This window comes from Akebia trifoliata, chromosome 5, assembly GCF_017979445.1.
Source record: "Akebia trifoliata isolate Shusen 1 chromosome 5, ASM1797944v1, whole genome shotgun sequence".
Taxonomy (NCBI): Eukaryota; Viridiplantae; Streptophyta; class Magnoliopsida; order Ranunculales; family Lardizabalaceae; genus Akebia; species Akebia trifoliata.
The window spans coordinates 15,852,019-15,869,633 of record NC_141379.1 but is presented as its reverse complement, the minus strand read 5'-3'; the positions used below and the strand labels follow the sequence as shown (position 1 = coordinate 15,869,633).

General features: G+C 35.0%; 1 pseudogene; it reads right to left on the bottom strand.

The window, feature by feature from the left end:
* Positions 1 to 892: 892 nt before the first annotated feature.
* Positions 893 to 17,615, bottom strand: part of LOC147401552 (vacuole membrane protein KMS1 pseudogene) — a 74,737-nt pseudogene continuing 58,014 nt past the window's right edge.

Sequence of the window (17,615 nt, the reverse complement as noted above, 5' to 3'; positions counted from 1 at the left end):
TGAATGACGTCGCATTTCTGAAGAGACCGGGCCATGCACTAGTGCCACATTGGCTATATGGGACGTGTAAGTGTGCAAAACAGTAAATGTGCATGTGGTGTGTGCAAAACAGGGTGGGGTGTGCCCGGGGCCTTTTTCTAATAAATGGGCCCATAGGCCAGATCAAATCATCAATGGGCCACAATCATGATGAATGCAAACATTAGAAAAAATCATAGCATGCTAATTAGAAGAAATTAAAATCAATCAATCGATCAAACCCAATTAATTAATTAGAATCAAAACAATCAACACGTTAGACTTAATGGTTCAATCAATTGAGATATCCAAGAGATACAATTGCATCAATGCACCCTAATCTAGCACATGACCTATTCAAATGTGGATTCATTGAGTTAATTCGTCTCATAGCATTCAACATCATATAGCATGAAAAAATATCACATGAAGCATCATTGTGAAATATCAATGGAATGTATGAGAACAAATAATCAATTGCATGGGACCAATAAATTCAAATGAGTCAACTCAACTCAATACGTTCGAAATTGGGGTATCATAGCAACACATATCATGGTAAAATCACACAAAGAAACGGAAGAATATATTAACACAAGTAGAACACAAGTAGCACCTCACACGATGTAAGACAAGTTCAACTAAATTGACTCTCTTAAGAAAATTGACCCCGATAGTTGATTTTTAAGATTCAATCCAATTTTTTTTTATCAAAAAACAACCAGATTTTTTTTTCTTTTTTAATCTATTTATGGTCCAATTAAAGATCGATTTTGGGCGACCCAAAACAACTCGAGATTTCAAAGAATATTAAATTGGGGATAGAATGATGCTTGTTGAGCTGTGAAAATTTTTTGGAGTTTGAAAGCAAGTATTAAAATTGTAAAAAAAAGTAGAGATGTTGAGCGTGTTAAAGGAACCATCGTTTGTTTAGTTGATTGGCTATCACTCCGTTTTATGTCGCGGAAGCATCCAATTCTTTCATGGCATTCAATTTAGTACCTGATATGCGTGCTGCTCTCAAGATAAAATATGGAAGAAGCTCTCCGAGCACGGTCCAAATGCCCCCCATAGAATAGCTTCAAATTGAAATTGTGGCAATATGCAGCTGAGTGGAACCCTTGAGCCATGTACTGATGAAAAGACAGGGGGGCCCAAATTCAGAGCAATCGTTATCAAGCCACGAAGGGCCTATTTTCAATTGTATTGTAGTATATGGAGCGCTTTTCAAATCTATTTGACCACACTGCATAGCTTTAAACGTAAACGAAGCAATATATGAACCCAAGTATAGCACCAATGTGTGCAAACTAGATCTCAGACCAATATGGAAGATGCTACACCAAATGCCACCCACCATACTCCAAATTGGAAGTATTGAAGGAACTCCTGAGCATGCTTCTCCTGAGGCCCATCAATGGTGATAAGCAATATTCTGAAAGCTAAAAACGTAGTACTTAAAAGAAAAAGCCATCCACCTTTCATCAAAAGATATGACATTGATTTCTAGTTCTAATCGATGCTTCTCTCGAAGTTCTGAGATTGGCGAATTGGCATCCACAGATGACATTTGGGAAGATGAGGTAATTGCTTTTGATTTTCTAGATTCCATTTCGCTTACATGCTCTAGAGAAAATCCGAAACTCTTGAAAATGCTCTTGTCAAACATACTATGAGTAATCTAGCAAATCTCAAATCAGGCTCTCCCAATAACCTAAGAGATCGATTGATTAATATGAAATACCTGCACACAAATAAAATCTCTGCAAGATTTTTTTTTTTTTTTTTTTTTTACGAATCAGACAAGATGGCTCAACCGTTTCCTTTCTAGGAGAAGTTTGAGGTGGTTCATCATCTGAATTTGGCCTTCGAGACGATGTTTCACCTGACAATGAGCTAGAGTTGCCAATAGAAGGCAAAATCCCATGTTGTTCCAAACGAATTCTTTTCAACTAAGTGCAAGAGTGTTCTTCCAACTGAGGATACCTCCTCTTGTTTGCTTCCTCTACCTTCTCTTCGTCCTACTCAAATATAGCATCTGCTAGAACTTGATAATTTTTCTCCTTGATTAGCTCCCATTTATTATCATACAATTTCAAGAGATCTTTCAAGACTGGTTTCACCCTTTTTTTTTTAAGAAATGCCGAGGATCTCTGTTGCTTCAAATACCATCGTGATTCTTACATTATTTGCCATTGCTGATAGGGAAACAAACACTATGAACACTACCGTAGCAGCTACACAGTCTCCACCAAAGTTACAGTCCCAGAGCACAAAACGGAACCAACATTTTGAGTAAATTCGAAAGTGAGACCTACGAACTAAGGTGAAACACAAAAATGTAGAAACAGAAAAAACGTTGCAGAGAGAGAGAGAGAGAGACATGGAGAAGAGAGAGGCGTCCCTCTTCCTGCTGTCTCTTCTTTCTCTTGTGAAAAAGAAGATATAAAAAACAAAATCTGATTTTATCGTTGGCACACCACGTTAAATACATTAAGGGTTTAACGATTGAAAATGGGTTTCCGCTAGGGGCACACTGCCCTAAAATAAATTAAAAATGACGGGTTGTTGTAAACAAAACCTCAAAAGGCATTTTTTCTTTTTGTTTTTGTTGCCTTTCTTCTTACTGTCAATGGACAGCACGACTTGCTTTGAAAAAAAAATTTCTGTTCTTTTTTTTTTTTTTTTTAACTTTTACTTTAGACACACCACTTAAGGTGTTGCTGCTGCCAACAGAGCACCCAAAATCTTTTTTTTTTCTTTCTTTCTGTCCATGGATACATATGCTGCCAAAGGGCAGATCGATGCACACTAAAAAAAATAACAGAATTTTATTCTTTTATGTGCATTGTTAATGGACAAATTGGCAAACTCTTAAAAATAGAAATTTTTTTTTAGCGAGAGATCCACATACGAAAATAAATAATAAAAACCCATGGTCCAAAAATCGTCATCCTATCTCAATAAAGTCATCCTCTTGAAATCTCGAATTATTTCAGGTCATTCCAAATGATCGTTGATTAGATCATAAACAAATAATGACAAGCACAAATTGAATATTCATAATTCAAACACACGATTCATAATTGAACAAAAAGAATGATAGAGATAACTAACAAATAAATAAATAAATAAACAAATAAACTAACAAATAAATAAAAATCTAGATCGTTTTAGCAATGGTCTCATACTTGGGGTTTTTCAAGTTTGATCCTCAATGATCCCCAGTAGAGTCGTCACTGAAAGCGCCCTCGATCCGCGGGGTGCGCGGATCCGCTTTTGACCTTTGAGGTTTGGGAGTCGCCACTTAGTTATTATGGTCTAGAAACCAAACTTTGACTCTAAAAGGCAAATAAACTAATCTACGAAAGAAAAATACGAGTCTGGGGATCACGTTACGGGGTTGGAAGGTGTTAGGCACCAACCCCGCCCGGCCCATGCCGGTCTCTACTTATCCCAAATAAGACTACATTGCTAACAACAAAACCTAGATAAAAAAATAATAGAAATTTTACCTTCGATATGCAAAGATTCTATTCCCTCAGATCTGATAAGACTACTCCTTGTACCGTACTCCTTGCTTCGTTCTATCTACGAATCTGATTTCTGATCTCCGAGGCAAGGTATCTCTTTCTTAGATCTAGATTCTTCGAATTTGTTATAGATTTTGGGGTGTTTTTGAAGGGCTTCTAAGTATTTTTCAAGCTAAAATTGAAGTGTGGGTGTTACGTAAGGAGTTGGGACTTCAAAACTTGGGTTTATGGGAGGCTAGGGCGGCTTTTTGACCTAGTTCTCTTAGGGTTTATGATTTTATATGAAAATAAGGTGTGGAGGCTCCTATTTATAAAGTTTTTTTTAGAAGAATTAGGGTTTGATTAGGGTTTCTTTTAGGGTTTTAATTAGGATTTTGACTTTAGTCTTATGAGATTGACTTAGTTTTTAGGATTTTAATTTAGGGTTTTGACTTTCGTCTTATGAGATTGACTTGATTAGTTTAGATTAGGGTATTGATTTAGGGTTTTGGCTTTAGTCTTATGAGATTGACTTGACTTGTTTAGATTAGGGTTTTGAATTTAGTCTTATGAGATTGACTTTAATACTTTGACTTTAGTCTTTTTTGGTTGACTTTTAATATCTTGACTTTAGCCTTACTTGATTGACTTTAATTTTTGGAGAACCCCCTTTTATTATATCTTTAATTCTTTGGGACCCAGATGGAGGGATCCTTGAATAAATATCCTAGCAGCCATCAACAATTTTGCCTGAAAGCCTGATTGATCGATTTTTTGGTTCAAAATTTTAAATTAATTTTATAAATGTTTCATTTTACATTATTTAATGGTTTATTTATTAATTTCAAAATTTTTAATTATTAAAATTGTAAAATTATCGTTTTACCCTCGGAGAGGATTTTTTGCGTTTTAAGTCGTTTTTCAATGGTCCAGGATGTTTTGGAATTAGTTTTTCATAAGGAATACAATGGGAATGTTGGTTTATGTCATTTATGAAATTTTTTGTATGAAATGGTTGTGAACTTTATGAGGGGGATTTTCGTAATTGTGTCAAATTCTGTGAAAATTGGCGAAATGATTTATTTGGTTTCAATTTGTTATTTTATGTGTTTGAATGAGTTTTTCTAATCGTAACGTAGGCTCAAAGGTTGTTTTGATGTTAGGGGTATTTTGGTAATTTGGTCATTTTTAGTAATTTTTATCGTGAAGCTTCTTTTTGGTCTGCAAGATGATGATTTCTATGTTTCTGGAGTCGTATTTTCCTAGCGTAGTGTGGTTTCTATGATTTTGTTAGTTCGAGATACTTCATCCGGATTTCTAAAACATATCTGGTAACAAAATAAAGCATTGGAAAAAACATCCATCATTGGGAACCGTTGTGATCGGGTTGACGAGTTGATTAATCAGGCGAATGCAAAACATGATCAAATAATATCTCTAGAAGTTCATAAAGGAAGAAAAAGAAAAAAAGAAAAATGAAGCCTGCTAAGTTGAAAACCTAAAAGGGTAACTTAGGCAAAAATTAAGGCAAGCTCACAAGGCGACCTTGGCAACAATCAGAGCAAAGAAAAAAAAAATGTAAGCTAGCTAGATTGAAAACCTAAAAAGGCGGTCTAGGCAAAAGCTAGAGCAAGCTCGCTAGATTGAAAACCTAAAAGGACAATATAAGCAAAAATTAAAGCAACAGAAAAAAAAATCTTCGGGAAGTTGAAAAGCTAAAATGCGGTTCGAGCTGAAACATTAAAAGTTCAAATGATCAAGTTTCAATATCCAGTTTCAATCAAATATAGACTCAGTTGATACAAGTATCTCATCTATGATTGATCTGAAGAGCTTCATGTCCCTAAGTGAACCGACGGGGAGAAATAACAGATTTTATGATGAATTTCAGAAAGAAATATTTTGTTCCAATTTCTTTGAGCTGGACTCAAAATCTTCAATATAAAAAGTCAAGGTTAAAAGTTAAATTTTTATTGCGCTTACAGTAATCAAATATTTCAAATCTTCAAAACAAGGGGCATTTTCCTTTTCTAAAGTATGTAGTTTTCCCCTTTACAGTAGGGACAGTCCTTTTCAAATTGAGTTCAACTATTCCTAGTGTAATGTTTTCTGTCAAACTAGGGGCATTTTGTTCTGAAGCTTAATCAACTCCAAAAGATAAGGTTAACACTGAATTAGAAGGTTACCCTTTTGATAAAAATTTGTTGAAAATCCCTGGGTTTCAAAAGCAAGTTAAAATGTTGATCAGATCTTCATAAAATCCAACTCTTTGTATTTTAAAGAAAAATTCAAATGCGGTGTTCATCCCCTGTTTGTTTCTCATAGGAAATTAGTTAATTACTCTTTCGCCCCGAGTAGGTAGAGTAGGACTCCTCAAAAAATTAGTTTATTACTCTTTCAGCCTGAGTAGGTAGAGTAGGACTCCTAAAAAAACTTAGTTCATTACTCTTCCACCCTGAGTAGGTAGAGTAGGACTCCCAAAAAAGCTTAGTTCATTACTCTTTCACTCCGAGTAGGTAGAGTAGGACTCTCAAAAAAGCTTAGTTCATTACTCTTTTACTCAAGTAGGTAGAGTAAAACTCCTCAAAAAAATTAGTTCATTACTCCTTCACCCTGGGTACGTAGAGTAGGACTCCCAAAAAAGCTTAGTTCATTACTCTTTCTCTCCGAGTAGGTAGAGTAGGACTCCTCAACAAAATAGTTCATTACTCTTTCACCCTGAGTAGATAGAGTAGGACTCCCAAAAAAATCTTAGTTCACTGCTCTTTCACTCCGAGTAAGTAGAGTAGGATTCCCCAAAAAATTAGTTCATTACTCTTTCACCCTGGGTAGGTAGAGTAGGATTCCCAAAAAAGCTTAGTTCATTACTCTTTCACTCCGAGTAAGTAAAGTAGAACTCCCCAAAAAAATCAGTTCATTACTCTTTCACCCTGGGAAGGTAGAGTAGGAATCCAAAAAAAAGCTTAGTTCATTGCTCTTTCACTCTGAGTAGGTAGAGTAGGACCCCAAAAAAAAACTTAGTTTATTATTCTTTCACCCTGAGTAAGTAGAGTAGGACTCTCTAAAAAGCTTAGTTCATTTCTCTTTCACTCCGAGTAGGTGGAGTAGGACTCCCAAAAAAAAAAAGTTCATTACTCTTTCACCCAAGGTAGGTAGACTAGGACGTTCAACTTTTGCTCGAATATTTCTCAGATCTTTTTTTTTTTTTGTTTAAACTCAAATTTTTTCTCAAGTTTTGCCCAGATTTCATGTTTTGCTCAATCACCTTACTTAATTTTTTTCATGAATGCACAAAATTGAAGCGTACTTTTTCAAAATAAACATCACACCAATGCACACACGTGCACTTTTGCATTAGTCAAGAAAAATTTTCTTTAATTCAAGGATCTGACGCTGTCAGTGAGTGCTCGCGCTTAAGGACCTAACAACTTTTTAGTTCGGGGAGAGTTTTACCCTCAAGGATCTGAACATCCTGACGAATTGCTAAATTAGGTTGCAAAATGAACTGTCACTAGCTTTGACATTCAGATATCGCACTATCTACCAAAATAGATTTGTTATCTAGTTTGCTTCAACCCTCTGCCAAAGAGGGGCATCTGTAGACACCCCATTTTTGCACTCGCCTGATTAATCAACTCGTCAACCCGATCGCGACTATTCCCAATGATGGATGATTATTCTAAGGCTTTATTTGTTAGTAGATATGTTTCAAAAATTCAGATGAGGTATCTCAAACTAACAAAATTGTAGAAACCACGCTACGCTAGGAAAATATAACTCCAAAAACATAGAAATCATCATCTTATAGACAAAAAGAAGTTTTACGATAAAAATCACTAAAAGGTGATCAAATTATCAAAATACCCCTAACATCAAAATATCCTTAGAGACCCCCTTACGTTTAGGAAAATCTTTTCAAACACATAAAACAACAAATTGAAATCAAATAAACTATTTCACCAATTTTTATAAAATTATGAAAATACCCCTCATAAGGGTTGACAATCATTTCATGCCCCGCCAAACGCTAACACAAATCCCAAGGTACTAAGTGGCACCTCGAAATTTCGGCATGGTCTCCTCTGTTTATGTTAGCGTTTCACGGAACTCAAACCTGATAAACCAATTTATAACAAAACCTGTAAATAAAAATGTAGATACAGGAAAATAACAGCGGAAGACTAATTACATATAACATGTAAGTAGATCAGAGTGCAGAAGATTTATCAATATACAGGCTTACCAAAACACTCTCACTCTAACATAGGCCTAAACTCTCAAATCCAAAAACTACATACATCTTGGATGAAACTGACAACACTAAGGGATGTGGCCCTAGTGCTCACCAGGCAATAAACTCTAATCGTCGATCTGATCGACCAGATACTCATCCATTATTGACTCTACGCCTGCCTCAGTAGCTGCAAATGCTGAAACTAAAAAAAATAGGAAGGAAAGAGTGAGTAACAATGGTTACCCAGTAAGTCCACAGCCAATTCCTACTAATAACCCTTCCTAAGCATGATCGAATAAAAAGCATACTAAACATTTTAATACATGCAAGGTTTTACAAGATAAAATACGATCAACTGGTACATATAGCCAGGGATGAGCAACTAAACAGTTTAAAAATTACACATAACATCAATCATCCATACTCATTATACATTTTCCATTTTATGCAAATAGTATTGACAACATTGAAATAATAGACATGCTTCTCAGTTTGTAATTCGAAATATAACAACAAATACATAATACAAGTGGTGGAGTATTGGAATTAAAGAGTTGGGATTCACGACTAGATCGCTCCCAGTCGGGACATGATATTCCTCAATAACATCGTAGTTCCTGATTTTGTGGCTGGTCGTGTCTACCACGCTTGCGGAACCATTTATCCGGCTCAGGCTGGCCGTTTGACGTGACCGTAAGCAATGGATCTCTTTTCGATGTGTCAGAACGTTTGACTACTACTAGATTGTTAGTGATCACTGACTAATCATCTTCGTCTATGCCTATCAGGCGTGCATGTGATTCCCAAATAACACTCCACTCGTATACGACCACCTTTACAATACACGTTCACTGGTAAAGATAAGAAAGGAATGGACCCGGATTCCAGTTGTGACTCCACTCTCATACGCGTCCCATACCACGTATGAGTTTGGTGGTCCCTACCGTACATCCCAGGATAGTGTACCCCTCCGGATGATGTGACACACTATCCCTTCAGGCATTCACAAACCCTTTAACAGCTCACAAAATAGCTACGTACATATATGATTTTTCATTTAAAACAAAAGAGAAATTAACAAAACAGGGTTGAGAATGGATATCCAATTCTTACCATGCAACCGTGGCCAATCGGCCTAAAATAAATAACAGTACTCAGCGCAAGCGCTAACATAATCGAAAATAAACATGCAACCCTTTCATTAATAACCTGGATATCCTTTCACCAACCTACACACAACATACAATGTAAAATGCAGACATCACCCCTCGGGTGTGATTCTGACATTTTACCTTTCATTCCGTTTTCCCATTCTCTCAACATTCTCATTTTTCATCCTTTCAAATCAACCATTCATTTTCAATCTTTCAAAGTCATTCTTTCGGTCTTTCCATTGAAAACCACCGAAGTTTATTCAAAAACAAGGTCCCAGCGATGCTCGGGACCAAAGCTGTTAAAAATAGAGAAAGCTGGTAAAAATTTGGCTAAGTGTCAGAAACTCAAATTTTCAAAGTTCTCGAAATTAAAAATGGGTTTTTCGAAATGAAAGTCTTGATCATGAGATTCGACACCATATAGTTTTTGTAATCTAATTCAAAGAAACGCGAAAGTTATTTCATTTTGAAAACTTGTCGAAAACGTCGAAAATTACGTTTTGTTCTTTAAACCAAAATTCAGATTTTGATCCTTTGAGATTTGGATCTTAAAACCATTCCCATTGTTCCGAAATGGGGGGTAAAACCTTAATTTCATTAAAGAACTTAAAGTAAATGGAAAGTAAACTTAAATACTTTTAATGAAATAAAGGGTGAGAAATAGTGTATAAGGTGTGAGGAGGTCAAGCCAAGAGTCAGAGTCTGTTTTTGACTCAGAACAGTGCTGTCGGCAGCAGAACCTTGTTCTGTCGGTGGAACCGATGGCTCCTGCCGACAGAAGAAAATTTTCGGTGGCAGAAGCTTCATTCTGTCGGTGGCACCGACCCTTCCCGCCGACAGCCTGAACCTCACTCGCAATTTTTTTTGGGTTTTTCGATCCCTTCTTTGGATCTTTGTTCCATTCTTCAAATCCCTCAATCCACCCACGAATTCAACATTTAAAACATAGATTAAACACATCAAATCCTTATTTCTAGCATGAATTTCAATTCAAATAAAGATTTCTATGATTTAAAACAAGCAACACATTTTTAACAAAATCCCTAAATGCAAATTTCAGAAATCTAAAGCTACCAATAAGAATTGGAAGTCCCTTACTTGTTTGTGGACGCCAATGGTGATGAATCAACACTAAGGATCAATGTTAGGCGGCTCGAAGTTCCGAAAGTGGTTGAACTCGGGTGCCAACGGAGTGGTTGGTTGTGAAACCCTCTTTGAAGGTGTTCTCCCCTCTTCCTAATGACCAACAACGACTCTCCTATGATATGGATGAGGTTCCAAGTGATTATACAAAAATCCACTTGCTGATTCTTGTGGGAGACCAAGAGAAAAGAATAGGAAATGGAGGTTGGATGGGGTGAGGACGTAGAGCTCGACAACGCCGACGACTTTGCCTTCTTCGTCGAGGTTCAACTCGGACTTGATTGGGATAGATCTTGATAGGAATGGGTTCAAACCCTAGGTCTAGAAAATGGCTGAGTTGAGTTCTTTGGAGAAGAGTGAAGAAGTGAAAGGAAATAAAAGAAAGTGAGTTTTCTTTTATAAGAGGGCTGAGGGTATACTTGTAATTTCCCCATCATTTCTAGTTTCGATCGTAACTTAACTATTCGGACTCGGAAAATGACAAACGAATATACCATTTCGAATAATTTTTCGATTCGGATCTAATGGTGTCATCAAATCTTTTCGATTCTCTCTCTAACGAAATTCCATTATTTTGGGTCCCACTTAACACGAAATTCGAGGATTCTATAACTTCTCTATCCGAATTCGAATTCGGACTTGCTTACAGGCTAATGTATATATTTTGATCCTTTTGAATCTAATGGCGAAGTTGATTTTTCTCGAAATTAATCATAGTAATATTCGAGTATTTTACTCTAAGTCTTTCACTCGATATTTTCCTCCAAATCTCACCATTTAATTTTCTCGAGATATGAGTTGAAAATCCGGGGGTTACACAAGTCCATCTCATAAGACTAAAGTCAAAACCCTAAAAGAAACCTAATTAAACACTAACTCTTCCCAAAAAAACTTTATAAATAGAGAGTTTCCACAACCTAATTTCGGAGGTAAAACAAAAATCCTAAAAAAGTAGGTCAAAAAGCCACCCTATCTTTCCCAAAATCCTGATTTTGAAGCCCTAACCCCTCACCTATCATCCAAACCCTAAATTTTTTCAAAAATACTCTCAAAACTCCCCAAAACTCTTCTAGAAACCCATCACAATACTACGAAAAACTCAGACCTAAGGAGGAGATATTTCATTTTGGAGATTCGAAGCAGATCCGGTGATAAAACAAAACGAGGAAAATTTATATGAGAAGTTGTTCTACCATATCTGGGGGAACAATTCGTTGGGATTGTCACAGGTATAATTTCTTTGTCTTATTTATTTATTTTAGGTCTTTAGCAATGTAGTATTCTTGGAAATTAGTAGAGACCGGCGTTTGTCGGGCAGGGTTGGTGCCTAATACCTTCCAACCCTGTAACATGATCCCCAAACTTAGTATATTTTGTAGATTAGTTGTTTTATTTATTTTGAGTCAATGCTTGATTCCTAGACTGTAATAACTAGGTGGCGACTCCTAAACCTCAAAGTCAAAAGTGGATCCGTACACCCCACGGATCTAGGGCACTTTCAGGAACTTGACAAGACATGTATAGAACACGAGTAAGGATTATCTAGTAGGTCAGATAAACGACCAGAGTTCTTTTGCATGGTAAGCACTAGACTATACGCGGTGTCAGGTTGTCCAGGTAATAATATAGCTTTTGATTTTGAGCGTTAGGTATTTTGTTAGAGTGGGGAGTTTCTGTATAATCCTGCATATAAATTTCTTGTTTCGCACTCTGATTTATCATACATTACTAGATGTATATAGGCTTCTGCTATTATTCTATTTTGTATGTATATATGTAGGATATTGCATATGTCGTTTATCAGGTGCAAGTATTTAGCACCTTGAAATACTAACATAAACAGAGGAGACTATGCCAAAATTTTGAGGCGCCACCTAGTGCCTTAAGATCTGACCTTGGGCTTTGTGTTAGCGTTTGGCAGGGTATCACATTCTTCTTCAACAGTAGCTTGTCGAGTGTGAGTAAGTCGACCAGAAGTTCAAAGAATATTGCGTAAAGTTTCACAAGCTTTAGGCCCTATCAGTATAATATCACAACATTTTTATTAGTTCTAAGTTCGTTCATCAATTATTGTCTCACACACTCTCTTTCTAAATTGTTCGACATTATAGAGTGATCCATATAATTTCTATACTCAAACTGCTTAACCAAATAGGCAGTCACAAAATAAGCCATGTGTGCAGCCAACAGCACCTTCGATCCCATTCCAAAATAAAATTACTCAAAATTTGACAACTATTAAATAAATCTTCATCAAACGAATCATCTAATTCTTCATCTCTATCCATTCTAGAAACTACAATAATTACAATAGTTTATAACAACTATGTAATTATTAACCATACACATATATGTCTACATTATAACACGAGAAATTTTTTAATATATATAGGTGAGGTGAATGGAGACAATCTATATGTTTATGTCCATCTTTTAATGAAAATTAAAAGATGGTATACAATCAAAGAGAACTCAAAGAAAAAAAAATTCAAAATTCGATAACACCATCATGAATAAAGGCTATGCAAATGTTTTGATTACTAAAATTCACAAAGGAGATCCCTTATACCAAAGGTCGCCAAATTCGATAATGCAAAGCATTAGACTATTGGATGGGTTTAGTCGGTTATGGTAAAACCATTATTTAAAGGAGAAGAGGTTTTATATTTAGCAATAAAAAAAAGTAAGCCCTCTTACTAATAGAGGGTATGGCATTAGCAAGAATAGGAGTAGAAATAAGAACCAATTTATTGGATGAATTTTCTAATACATACTCAATGAAATATATAAATAAATAAAAAAAAACTGATCTTTACTGCTCCTTTGGGGATATTTTCAATAGGAAGTTGAGATGCATGGGATTCCTTGAATTTCAAGTAGTTGTATACGACAACACCACAAAGAGCTGTAAAAAAAGTTAAAATGTACATGTGAACCATTAAGAATGGTACAAAGGTTGGGTTTTACAAAGAACTTCATCACAAAGACAAATATTGATTGCATAACCAATAATATTCAATCCAATAATTATTGACTAAAGAAATATAACTATTGAAAGGGCAATCAATATCCAGTCTTTCAAAATACCAACAACCAGGATAGTGACTACCCCAGTGTCATAATATTATAAGAGAGCTATTGTTACCACATCAACTTTTACTTATTACACCCAATAAAAAATAAAGAAAATAAGTGAATGGTTGAGAAGTTTGGGATTGTAGACACCCCATTTTCGCACTCGCTTGATTAATCAACTCGTCAACCTGATTGCAACGGTTCCCAATGATGGATGTTTATTCCAATGCTCTATTTGTTGCTAGATATGTTTCAGAAATTCGGATGAGGTATCTCAAACTAACAAAACCGTAGAAACCACGCTATGCTAGAAAAATATAACCTCAAAAGCCTATAAATCATCATTTTTCAGACAAAAAGAAGCTTCACGATAAAAATCACTAAAAAATGACCAAATACCCCAAACCTCAAAACATCCCTAGAGCCTACATTATGCTTAGGAAAACCCTTTCAAACACATAAAACAACAAATCGAAACCAAATAAATCATTTTGCTAATTTTCACAAAATTTGACAAAATTACGAAAATACCCCTTATAAAGTTCACGACCATTTTACACAAAAATTTTTATAAATGACAAAACCAATATTCTTTTTGAATTCCTTACAAAAAATCGATTCCAAAACATCCTGGAACATTAAAAAATGACTTAAAACGCAAAAAGTCATTTCCAAGGGCAAAATGGTAAATTTACAATTTTAATAATTAAAAATTCTAAAATTAATAATTAAAACATTAATTAATGTAAAGTGAAATCCTAATTAAAATTCAATTCAATCAAGTAAGACTTAAGTCAAAATCTTAAAGTGAAGTCAATCAAGTAAGACTTAAGTCAAAATCTTAAAGTCAAGTCAATCAAGTAAGACTTAAGTCAAAACCCTAAATTCTAATCATTCAAATAAGACTTAAGTCAAAACCGTAATCAATCTAATAAGACCAAAGTCAAAACGCTAATAGAATTCTACTTAAACTCAAAAACTATCTAAAAGAATTCTTATTAAGCTCAAAAACTATCTAAAAGAAACCTAATTAAACTCTAAAACTCTCTAATAAAATTATAATTAAACTATAAAACTATCTAATGTAATTCTAATTAAACACTAACTTTATTTAAAAATAATTCTAATTAAACACTAACTCTATCTAAAATAATTATAATTAAACACTAACTCTATCTAAAAAGTACTTTAAAAAATCTATAAAAATCTATTTTCATATGAAAACATAAATCCTAGAAAAAGTATGTTAAAAAGCTTTCCTAGCCTCTCCTAAACCCGAATTTTGAAGTCCTAACATCCATACCCCAACTTTAGCTTAAAAAATACATAGAAACCATTCAAAAACATCCAGAAATCCATAAATAAATTAGAAAAATTTAGATCTAAGAAGGAGGTACTTCGTCTTGGAGATCTGAAGCGAATCCGGGGACAGAACGAAGTGAAGAGTGTTGTACGAGGAACTCTTCTATCAGATCTGAGGGAACAAAATTGTTGAGTTCGTAAATGTAAATATTTTTTATTTTATTTTTATTATTTAGGTCCTTTTAACAATGTGTTCGAACACCTTCCAACCCCGTAACGTGATCCTCGAACTCGTATTTTCTTTCATAAATTAGTGTTATTTGTCTTTTAGAGTCAATGTTCAATTCCTAGACCGTAATAACTAGGTGGTGACTTCCAAATCTCAAAAATCAAAAGTGGATCTGCACACCCCACGGATCGAGGGCGCTTTCAGTGGCGACTCCACTGGGGACTATTGAGGATCAGACTTGAAAAATGCCAAGTATGGGAGCATTGTCAGGATGACCTAATTTTTTTTTATTTAGTTCGATTTATTTTATTTATTTATTTTTGTGACTTGATTGTAGATGATTTGGGTATTGTATTTTTGTCCAATTAAGGGCCACTTTTTGATGACCCCTAAATAATGAAAGATTTAAATTGACATATGAAAATGATGGAATGATGAAGGTTGGGATAGCAATGTTAAAATGTTTTTACAGAACATTCTAATAAGAATTAAGTCTGGGCACCTATTAATAAAACATAGATCTCATCGAGTAGATTAATTTAGAACCTGAGTTCACTCAATTTTGTTATCGGGAACCTTGGATATCATCGATGCAAGTTTGGATTGTATTTTGTAAATCTAGAATTATTGCTGAATGAAGGTTGGGACAGCAATGTTAAAACGTTTTTACAGAAAATTCTAGTGAGAATTAAGTCTAGGCACCTGTTAATAAAACGTAGATTTCATCGAATAGATTAATTTAGAACCTGAGTTCACTCAATTTCGTTATCAGGATCCTTGGATATCATCGATGCAAGTTCGGATTAATCTGTAAATCTGGAATTGTTGCTGAATGAAGGTTGGGACATCAATGTTAAAACATTTTTATAGAATATTCTAGTAAGAATTAAGTCTGGGCACCTATTAATAAAATGTAGATCTCATCGAGTAGATTAATTTAGAACTCGAATTCACTCAATTTCGTTATCGGGAGCCTTGGATATCATCGATGCAAGTTCAGATTAATTTGTAAATCTAGAATTGTTGCTGAAAGTAGGTTGGGACAGCAATGTTAAAACATTTTTACAGAACATTCTACTCAGAATTAGGTCTAGGTACCTATTAATAAAACGTAGATCTCATCGAGTAGATTAATTTAGAACCTGAATTCACTTGATTTCGTTATCGGGAGCCTTAGATATCATCGATGCAAGTTCGAATTGTATTTTCTTAATTCACAAAAAATCCGAATTTATCTAGTGTTAGCACAATTAATGTTCCTGATTTATTTGGTGAGAACGAGCTCATTTGGCTCTAGGATCTTTCTCTTTGATTTTATTTTGGGATGTGTTTTTAGTTTTTTTTTTTATAATTTAAAAAAAAGGGTTCATCGTTCCTCATCTCAACAATTATCATTTTATCATCAATGTAACATCTATTGGAATCTCGATTTATTTTGGATCACCCAAAAATGATCATTGGTTGGACCATAAAATTATAGAAATTATGCCTATTGCAATGTTTGGATCTGATCAATTATTTTACACCATATTCATTGATTGATTTGTTATTGATATATACATGAAATGTGCATTGAACCATATAGATATGTTTTTAATCTTTCTCGATCAATGTATACATTTTACTTGAATGGTTTAATACATTTACTTGTATTGGTTTAATTGGACACATGGGCCTATTTGTTTGGAAAAGGCCCTGGGCACACCCCACCCTGTTTTGCACACACCACTAGCACATTTACTACTTTGCACGCTTGCACGTTCCATATAGCCAACGTGGCACTAGTGCGTGGCCCGGTTTCTTCGAAGATGCGACGTCATTTATGAAAACCACAACTCCAGTCACGTACTTTAGGGTATATCAAACTGGGGCATCAGTACCGTCTGATCAGGTGATTCTGAAAGGTATATCGATGCACCCAGGCTAGAGCGACCTGAGCCTTTGACCTATTGTGAGCTACATAGTCACATGTTCTGATTGCCAACGTAGTACTAGTACGTGATCGGTCTCCTCGTGGGATGCCAAACCATTTATGAAAGCTACAATTCTTGACTCGTACCCATAGGTATATCAAAGATGATCCAAGTACACTAGTTGCACTTTTTGGTCAAAACCAGTGCCTAAGCGAGATCCTGCTCCGATGTACTACGGTCCTAGGAGGATAGACTACGTCTATTCTACAAAAGAGGTGATTTAAGAGTTCCTTTGCTCAAACATCGCGCATCACCTTTGATCTGGGGATTAAACTGGCTACTTTTGACTTTAGAGAACTGAGTTGAAGTTTTAGATTATCACATATACGGCATATCAAACCACGTCACCACGTACCATCTGATTGAGTACGCTCGAGAGGTATATAGGTGTACTTGGGCAAGGGTGGCCAGATAAAAATGCATTGCACGTAGTAAGCTTAGAGTCTAAAAACCTCTCCTATAGGTCATGACTTGAACTTATCGTGGGTGTTCCCGGGTTGTTTATTGAATGGGATCTTGTGAATGATGAATGTATGTGAATGATGAGATCAGAATGTATGATTGTCCTCAAGGATTAAAGTTTTTTGTTTTACCTGATTAAAATGGGTGCACCTACCCAATAAAGAATCCATTTTTTGCAATAATTCATAATGACCCAATCCATCTCGATCCAACAATCTTGATGGGCGGGGCCATTTAAATCAAAATGGAAATCAAATTATTTACTAAATTCGGGTTTCAACCCATTTTCAAAGAAGAAAAAGGGTTTACAAAAGGAAAGTATTTTCCAGGAAAATTTTTTTCCAAAAGAAAAGAAAAGGAATGAAAAATGATTTACAAAAGATCTATTTTTGCATGGAAAATTTTTGAAATATATTTTTTACTAAAAAATTATTTTTTGTATGGACCTCGAAAAATTATCAAAATATATTTTTCAAAAAAGAAAATGGTTGCAAAAAACTAATCAGATTTGTG